Source organism: Peromyscus leucopus, chromosome 6 (genome assembly GCF_004664715.2).
Source record: "Peromyscus leucopus breed LL Stock chromosome 6, UCI_PerLeu_2.1, whole genome shotgun sequence".
Classification (NCBI taxonomy): Eukaryota; Metazoa; Chordata; class Mammalia; order Rodentia; family Cricetidae; genus Peromyscus; species Peromyscus leucopus.
In genome coordinates, this window is record NC_051068.1 from 44,564,596 (window position 1) to 44,573,778 (window position 9,183).

At 42.3% G+C, this 9,183-nt stretch overlaps 1 pseudogene; it reads right to left on the minus strand.

Moving 5' to 3' along the window:
- Positions 1 to 7,689: 7,689 nt before the first annotated feature.
- LOC114706306 lies at positions 7,690 to 8,819 on the minus strand (annotated as a pseudogene).
- Between the last annotated feature and the right edge of the window lie 364 nt (positions 8,820 to 9,183).

Below are 9,183 nucleotides of genomic sequence, written 5' to 3' on the forward strand. Positions count from 1 at the left end.
TTGGGGGTATGGCATCTTGTGACATGCACATATGGGCTTCTTAGGTGTGGTTATGCTACTAAATCATTTGGTTCCTACCACGGAAACAGAAACATACTAGTCAGTCATTTCTGCCCACCTGATCATTAGCCCTGGTAACCTGTCCCATGTACACACCGGGTGGGGTGTCGGTGGTCCTGTGAAAGACGCTGTATTTATAGTGCTGAGTGAAATCACCATCCTCTGTTTGTCTGACCTGCAGCCTCACCATTTTAAGAGGCATTTAATAGATATCTATTAACCTTTTAAATTTCAAACAACATTACAGCTATTGTCATAATTCAGCATTTAAAGGAGAAAAATTCCTACTTACAATGACCATATAGAGCCAAGGGCGCACTTTCTCTCTGGAGACTAAATCCAGAGAATTAACTTCAAACAGGATGCTTCAGGCATTTCTGTTGGTTATGATAGAAAAAATTTTCTACTCTCCCTGGGAATTTTTGAAACAAATAATAAAACAACTAGATAATAAACAACAACCAAACAAAAACTCACAGAATAGCAAAGTACCAAAATGATCATTTACTTTTAACAGTTAACGCAGTTTTCTTCATCATGGTAACTCCTCGGTATTTACAAAGAGCCCAGGCAGACAACCACCACTCAGGCAACGCTTCCCAACTCCTCTCTGATGAAATTCCTGCCCACTTGAAGTCTTTTAAATCTTCATTTATAAGGCCTGGGCATTTGGCTCAATGGTAGAAATCTTGTCTAACATGCACAGGACCCTGGGTTCAGTTGCCCACTTACAGCTCCCAAAACCTGAACCCTTTCCCCCACAAAAACCAAAACATTTACGACCATGCTCCTGTCCAGACAGTTACTCTGTAAGTAGAGACTGTGGGGCTGGAGGGAGGGGCAATGGATCATAGGAACCTATGGATGCACTTGCACATAGTTTAGGAAAAGGAGAAACGGGGTCCTCCAAAGTCCTCTGCTCTTCCTTTGTACACCTCCTGTGTGACCCAGCTGTTGGTAAGATGAAGTAGAGCACAAAGGTGTTCTGTTTCTTACAGGAGAGCAAACTCACAAAGATGGCAGTATTTAACTCGATCGGCCACCTCCTGCTTCTAGGGTGGAGGCTGCTTCTCATGAGGCAGTGTGAAGACATACGTGCCGTTGGCGTTGTCAGCTAAAATCCCAGCTGAGGGAAGGAAGGACTCCAGATACCAAGTACTCAGCTTCGACTTCTTAAGTCTTTGTCTTTTGTTGTTTGTTGATGACAGTGGTCCTGCGTGGTACCTCAGAGGTGATAAGTAAGCTCTCTTTCTACTTTGTGTTTCGAAACGTGTCTCACTAAGTTGCCCAAACTGGCCTGGGACTTTGCTGTCCTTCTCCCTTAGCTTCCCTGGTAGCTGGGATTCTGGCCTGAACCAACAAGCTGGACTGAATGTGTTTTGGTTTTTTGTAAATTTATGTGTGTTGGGGAATGTTTGTGTGAGAGGGTACGCCACATGCGTATGGGTGCCTGTGGAGGCCAGACAAGGGTGCTGCATCTCCTGGAACTGGAGTTACAGTTACTCTCCATCCCCCTCAATGTGTGTGCTAGGAACCAAACCGTGTCTTCTGGAAGAGCAGCGAGTGCTCTTAACCCCTGATCCACCTCCCCAGGCCCCAAACTACATCTTTATACAACTGTCCTCGAGGCCCATTGCTTCTGAACTCTCACATCATTGAAACTCTCAGAAGGAAGCAGCAGGATGGTGACTATAATAACCTCTTACAGGGTCTGGCCATCCGAATCCTGTACTTAGAGTAAAAACTATTCCATCAAACACCAGAAATTCTTGGGGAACTCTGGCTGGACCTGTTCAATAGGAGGCATTCCCGTGAGAGGAAATGAACTCAGGCCCTGACTGTTACAAACTTAAGCCTAAACCTTGAGCAAGGCCTTCATCTCCTGGTCCTGTTTGCTCAACCTTAGAAAGTCGTGGACTAGACGGAATCCTGGGGTTCCTTCCAGATCCTAAGTTCTATGGCCTGCGATTATTGTATGGGTGGTACAACTCAGTACTTAGCAGAAATTGAAACTGTCAGGAAAAATTGTCCTCTTTAAACATCTCTAAAACACAGCGTTCTCATTCTGTAATAATCTTTCAGCCTTCAGCTCCTGCCAACACTCCTAAGTTTACATCTTTGTCAACCAAGGATGGGAAAATTGGATGAAGCTGGATCAAGTCTCAGTTTACAGTTTTCATCTAGGAAGGATTTATTTTGCTTAATTTTTTTTAACTGATGTTAATTTTCAGGAAAATTTGGTCCAATTGTTTCTGAATAAATCTGTAACTCAGCAGAATCAAGTTAAATGTAGTCTAGTTATTTTCTGTGCCATCCCATACCCCAGATGCTCCTTTCTCTTTCTTTAACTGCGACCAAAAAACCACTGTCAAAGGCTCAGAGCTGGCTTGAGACACGAGGTTCACAGATTTTGTAAGACTGAATTTGTCCAAGGTATCTCTCGATTCAGTTTACTAGGCAGGCCTACATGGAGAGCATGGCTACCTTCTGGGATTGCCCGTGAAGCCCATCTCAGAAATCTTTGGCCCAGTTCATCCCTTTTCCATGAGGTCTTGAACCTGTTCTTCTATAATACAAAAAGCATTACTTATAACAACTTCAAGTACGCCATCTCTTCATGGCTTCCTGAGAACTCCATGGTAGCAGGACATGGTCAATGTCTTCATCCTAGGTTACTACAGAAGAGAAATTGCTAGACAGCCATGCCCATAGGAGGAAATTACCTATCTGGTTCCCACACAGCCAGGTATCAAGGTACACAAAACACATAAATAAACATACTCTACCCTGAAGAGATACACACTGGAATGAATGAATAAAACTTTCTAAAAGAGGGCTGAGATGTGGCTTGGTGGTAGAGTAGTTGACCAGCACCCCCAAGACTCTGGGTTCAATTCCTAGCACTGCAAACAATAAAACAAACAAAATAAAGTTGTAAAATGATAAATTGCAACTTTACTCTTTCTAGACTGGTCTTTGGGATTTACACTGGAAACAAGAATTTTCTAAGAGAAAATACAACAAAAAAACTACACTATGTAATTTTTTTTTCCTTAAATAAACTTTCAATCACAATAAAGAATTCCCTGGTGCCTGTGGTGTGATGCCTTGCACAGTGTTGGTGCAGTGGGAAGGGTCTTGGACCTGCCTAGGCTCAGTGAGCTGGGCTCTGCTGACTCCCCATGGGAGACCTCGATTTGGGGGATGTGGGGATGCGGGGTGGCTTGGAAAAGAGGGCTGGGGGATGGGAGGAGGGAGAAGGGGGGTCTGTGGATAGCATGAGGAGTAAGTAGAAAATTTCTTAATAAATAAAAATAAAAATAAATAATAATAATAATAAATTATTCCAAACTTCTCTGGCAAATGAAACCAAGCAATATTAAAAATTATAGAATTCTATAGCACTTGCTATTATTTTCTTATCAACAAATTACTTTTGTAACAAAATTAGCCAGGATAATCAGTGAAAACAGTCATTTTTGACCACATCTCTTCATGGAATTGAATTTTACTAATTGTTTTAGAATGCTAACATAAACCAAATTACCTTTTCTTCCCAGTGATCTCTGCCTTTGCTTAATGCTCATTCATTCATAAAATGAATGTGAGTGCTGTGTGTGGGCCCACTGCGAGTCCCCAAGACACAGCAGGGAACAATATAGACTCAGTCACACATGGAACATATTTTATTAGTGAGGAATAAGTAATGAACAGTCACATACATAAGAATGGGGTTTAAGTAAATTAAAGGAGGCCAGCAGAGGCTGGCCAGTGTGGGCAGATACTGTGGCTGGGGTGTTTGTGGACTGTCTCCTTAAGGAAGAAACAGTGAGACTGAGATTTGATAGGTGAGCACCAGCCCACAAAGAGACTGAGGGAAATGTAGTCCAGGCAGAGAAACAGAAGAGGCCAAGACGAAGACAGAAAGGGGGCTTTGAATCTTTGAGGGTTTGAAAAAGAAGGTTAGCGTGGCGTGAGTCTGTCATAGTGCATGAAGTTGAGAACTACCAGGAGTGGACCCAACAAAGCAGGATGAAGCATTTGCCACAGGGTATACGGGGAGGGATATGATGTCATTTGTTACTGAAAGACCCCTGTGGCTGCCAGGGAGGGTGAATTGCAGATGGGCATGAGCAGCCTTTTGCTCAGGTGTGGCACGGGAGGTCACAAATTTGACAGGGGCAGTGAGGACAAAGCAAACAGTAAGAGACAGATCCCCTAGGAAAGTCGGCAGGACCTGGTGACCGACTGACTGTGGGGAAGGGCGGCTCACTCCAGCCTGATTGAAATTAATGAGATCCACTAATTAGGATAGCATTTTACCACAAACAAATTATTAAGCTCTTTCCCTGCCAAGTGCCATGTCCTGCCTTTAGGAATAAGGCTTAAAGATCATTAAAACAGAGGCTGGCAGGAGTCAAGGGGCCTTTCGTAATTTCTAACCATAGGGAAGGGAACCACAAGGGAAGTTATAATATCATGTCACAGTCACAAAGCATGTTGCTGTTTACAAAGTACTTTTTATAACCATGGCTTCCCTCACTTTTATCTTTCTTCGGGTTACATGGGATTTCCATACAATGGACTGTGTTCACAGCCTGCTGCCTTTGTATGCCTGACACACCTGGATTTTGATGGAGAGTTTGTTGACACTGCCTGTCCCAAGTTGGGTCCCCCCCACCCCGATAAAATCATTGCTTCTGACAGGAGCTCCTCTTTAGACAGCAATAGTCTTCAGTAATTTAAAAGAAACATTTTTTCATTATCTTCTTATTTCAGGGCTAGGCAGTGATCACCCAGCAGACATATGAAAATAAGATTCAATTGGATTGTTAAGAATTCAGCATTAGGCGAGCCTTGAAATGATTATGCTTTGCTCTGAACGAAAGGGAAAGTCATATTGTTATGCATGAATTAATGTAGGCCATGACCTACCAGGCCTGCACACAGATCAAAGCAGGTGCCTGCCCCAAAGCAGATTGAAGGTGGGGGATGTAGCCTAACAAAGGCTGTGATCTTTCCAAGCAAATGGCCATGGTGCTGTCTCTTCGTAAGAGCATCAGCCACAAGGTTCCAAAGTCTGGGACATGGGTGCTAGGAGATGCTGCTACATCAGAAAGGGCACTGAACCATATGTCAAGCTGCTCTGTGACCTGAGTAGGCAATAAAGAAGTGGAAAATACACCCCCACACTTCCCCTTCCCATAAGAAATCTCAGAATAACGTTCGGGGATAGAAGCTTTGGCAGCTAAGAACTCAAGGGTTCAGAGTTGGGTTGATAATGGGAACTTGGCTTTTCCTATGAGACAGGGAAAAAACACCTCTTCCAGGGAGAATAAAGACCAAACATGTAATCATCTTTGTACAGTGGGACTAGACATGATTGTGAAATTTGACTGAACTTGTGAAAGTTCATGTGTATTAGACACGAAAATAAGCAGTTGCCTGGTCTTTCTGACCATCCTGTATTATGGAGGAAGAAGCCTTGTCTCAAAGCCTTATGCCTAACTCCTGAGCCAAGCAACATGCTTTCCTTCAGCCCAGTACTCCAGTATCTGGGTCTGGTGCCCATCTGCCTGAGCCAAGGAAATGTCCAGTGCTGTCAGCTGTCAGTCTGCACTGGGTTGGAAAGAGTGCTTCCTCAGTCTGGAAACAGAGCAGGGAAAGGGTGATGGAGAGCTACTGTTTCACGACTTCTATTTCCTCCATCATACTCTTGGCTAGAACCAAGCACTGTGCTTGAGACAGTAAGAAACGGAGTTCATTCCAGGGCTGTCAGAAGAACGTCAACAGGCAGGGCTTTATGAACCTTTCTGAAAATTAGCAGCAGTTTTCTCAGAGATTCTTTTTTTCCCCTCAAGGTCTGATCTTTTTTTTTTTTTTTTTCTCTCTTGTTTTGTTTTTTATTGAAAAAAATTTAATACAACATATTTTTTGGTGGTTTAAAATCCCCGGGATTCAGTGCCTCCTGAGATCTTGTTCTCTTTTTTTAATTAAATTATTTCATTTATTTTACATACTGACCTCCTCCCTTCTGTTGCTTCCTCCCATACAACATATTTTGACCATATTTTCTCCTCTCACTATTCCTCCACCTCCCCATCTACCAAACTTTAGATTCTCCGTCTCTTCTTCCCCATCTCTTCTCTCTCTCCCTCCCTCTGCCCTCCCTACTTCCCCTCTCTCTTCAAAACAAAACCAAAACAAACAAACAAAACAACACATGCAAAAGAAAACAAAAACAAATAATCAAAAGATCAAAAAGACAAAACAATGCTCAACTAACACAAAATGAGACAAAACATCTACAAAAATATCTTCAAGTTTGTTTTGTGTTGATCAACTACTGCTGGGCACAGGGTCTGCTTTGAAGTGTGGCTAATAGACCTAGTGAGACTCCATTGGAGGAAACCGATTTTTTCCTTTGCCAATAGGTATCGTTTGCAGATTGCTTCTTGGTTAGAGGTAGGAGCCAGTGTCCACTTCTCTAACTCAGTGCTGGAACCCTGTCTTGTTTGAACTTGTGCAGTATTGTGTGTGTTGCCACATTCTCTGTGAGTTCATATGTGTATCAGCCCTGTTGTGTCTGGAAGACACTGTTTCCTTGAAGTCATCCATCACCTTGGCTCTTACCATCTTTCAACCTCCTTTTCCACATAGATCCCTGAACCTTGAAGGGAAGGTGTAGACACACTGTTCTCTCCCACTCACCAGTTCCCGAATAATCACTCAGAGGCGTAATATTACTTATAAATGCTCGACCAATAGCTAAGGCTTTATTATCAGCTAGCTCTTACATGTAAATTAACCCATAATTCTTACCTATGTTTAGCCACATGGCTTAGTACCTTTTTTCAGTATGGCATTTTCATCTTGTTTCTCTGTATTTGCTGGTGACTCTCTGATTCTGCTTCCTCTTCCCAGAATTCTCCTAGTCAGGCTCTCATACTCAATCTTTTTTTTTTTTTGCCCAGCTATCAGCCAATCAGCTTTTTATTAGCAAATGAGAGTAATGAATATTCATAGTGTAGAAAAGAATTGTTCCACAGTGGGAAGGGTTTGATGAAGATATCCCATTTAAGACTAGGTGCTCTAAAGTCTCTCACTCTCTGAACATTGTCCAGTTGTGAGTCTTTGTGTTAGTTCTTATTTACTGCAAGAAGAAACTTCTCGGATGGGGGCTGAGCAAGGCACTGATGTATGGGTATAGCAATATGTCGTTAGGAATCATTTTATTGCTGTTTTCCTTTAGCAGAATAGTAGTAGTCTCAGGTGCTTGGCAACCCAAGAAATGTCAGGCATGGGTTCCATCTCATGGTGTGGGCCTTACCCATAATCAAAAAGTGGCTGGTTATTGCCAAAACATTTGTGCTATTATTGCACCAGTTTATCTTGCAGGCAGGTCACTGTTGTAGGTCACAGGGGTTGCAGCTGGTAGATATTGATGATTACCTTTCTCTTCCAGTAGTATGGGGAATAACTTCCAGCACCATGAATGATAGCCAATAGGGTATGAAGCTTCTAGATAGGCATCAGCTCAATTTCTCTGAGTTCAATGAAATATGTAAGCATTTTTTCAGTAATATACCCTTATCAATGTCTGATTATTTACTTGTTATTCTTAAAGACTTATTTTTTACTGAATTCAGACTTAGAAGTAGAAGCTCTCAGCAAGGACAGCCTATATCTCTTGGAAATCTACCCCTGGTGTTTTCCTTTGACTTCCTTTATTATCTTGGCCAAAAGTTTAATATATTCTTCAGCCTGCTCCTTGTTTAGCTTAGTGCATTGTTTCTTCAGAGCAAGAAATCAACATTTGAGTTACAGAACATGTGGAGCAAGAGTTGCTGGATCTTGGGTCTTGGGCTTATCATCTTCTTTGTTTAGGGCTTTCTTTCAAGATGTTGGAGGACATCATCTTCTTTGGAGAGACTGAAAGCTTTTGAACCCTGTTAGCTCTTTGTGGTCTCAGCTGCTAAGGCACAATAGTATCTGTCAGTCCAGGAATATCCTTCTCTCCTGTGTTTGCAATAACCAAGTTGAGAACACTCAGACTTGTAGGTGGAAGTTTTCCTGCCCCAACTGCCTGCTCCCAAATAACCAGCTGCTGCTTCCCATATAACTGACTTAGAAACTTAATATAAATTATAAATGCTCGATTGATAGCTCAGGCTTGTTATTAGCTAACTCTTACATTTAAATTAACCCATATTTATTATCTGTGCTTTGCTATGTGGCTTGGTACCTTTTCTCAGTACAGCATACCCATCTTGCGCTCTCTGCATCTGCCAATGACTCTCTGCCTCCACCCTTCTTCATCCCAATATCCTCAGTTTATTGTCCTACCTAACTTTATCCTGCCTTACCATAAGCTAATCAACTTCTTCATTAACCAATGAGAGTAACACATAATCATAGTGTACAAAAGGATTATTTCACAACATAGACTAGCATCTACAATGCATCCTCAAACAGACATGCTCTTCTTCTCTTTGGTTCTCCTTGGTTTATAACGAGAATGCCCCATATTCAATATCAAGAGCACTCTGCTGTGTGTTAAGACACCTTGTGTCATAGGAAAACCTTGTTTGTTCTTCCCACCACTGATCAGGCCACACACCCTTCCACCCTTCACCAAGAGCCTCAACAGATACTTCTGTGGCCACGTGCTTCTCATGAAAAGTACAAATCTTGTATTCATTGTCCGCTTCAATGAGCTTCTGAAACCTGACTGCTGGGAAGGAGGTATTTGGCTTCATCTTGACACAGACCCACCTAGGAAGTAACACAAAAAGGAACTCCTCAGAGATTCTTGGTAAACTGCCACAAGCCTATTTTGTATTGGCATACAAGACTGCACTTAGATTATTTCCTGGGAGCCACTTCTTTATTGCTTCTTATGGTCTAATCAAGCTCTCTTGTTTTTTGTTTGTTTGTTTGTTTGGTTGGTTGGTTGGTTGTTTTTTTCAAAGCAGGGTTTCTCTGTGTAGCTCTTCTGTCCTGGAACTCACTCTGTAGACCAGGCTGGCTTCCAACTCAAAGGTGTATGCCATCATGCCTGGCCCAGCTCTCTAATTATAGAACTCACTATTCTTTCCCTGGCTCTAAAATAAGCCCTAAACT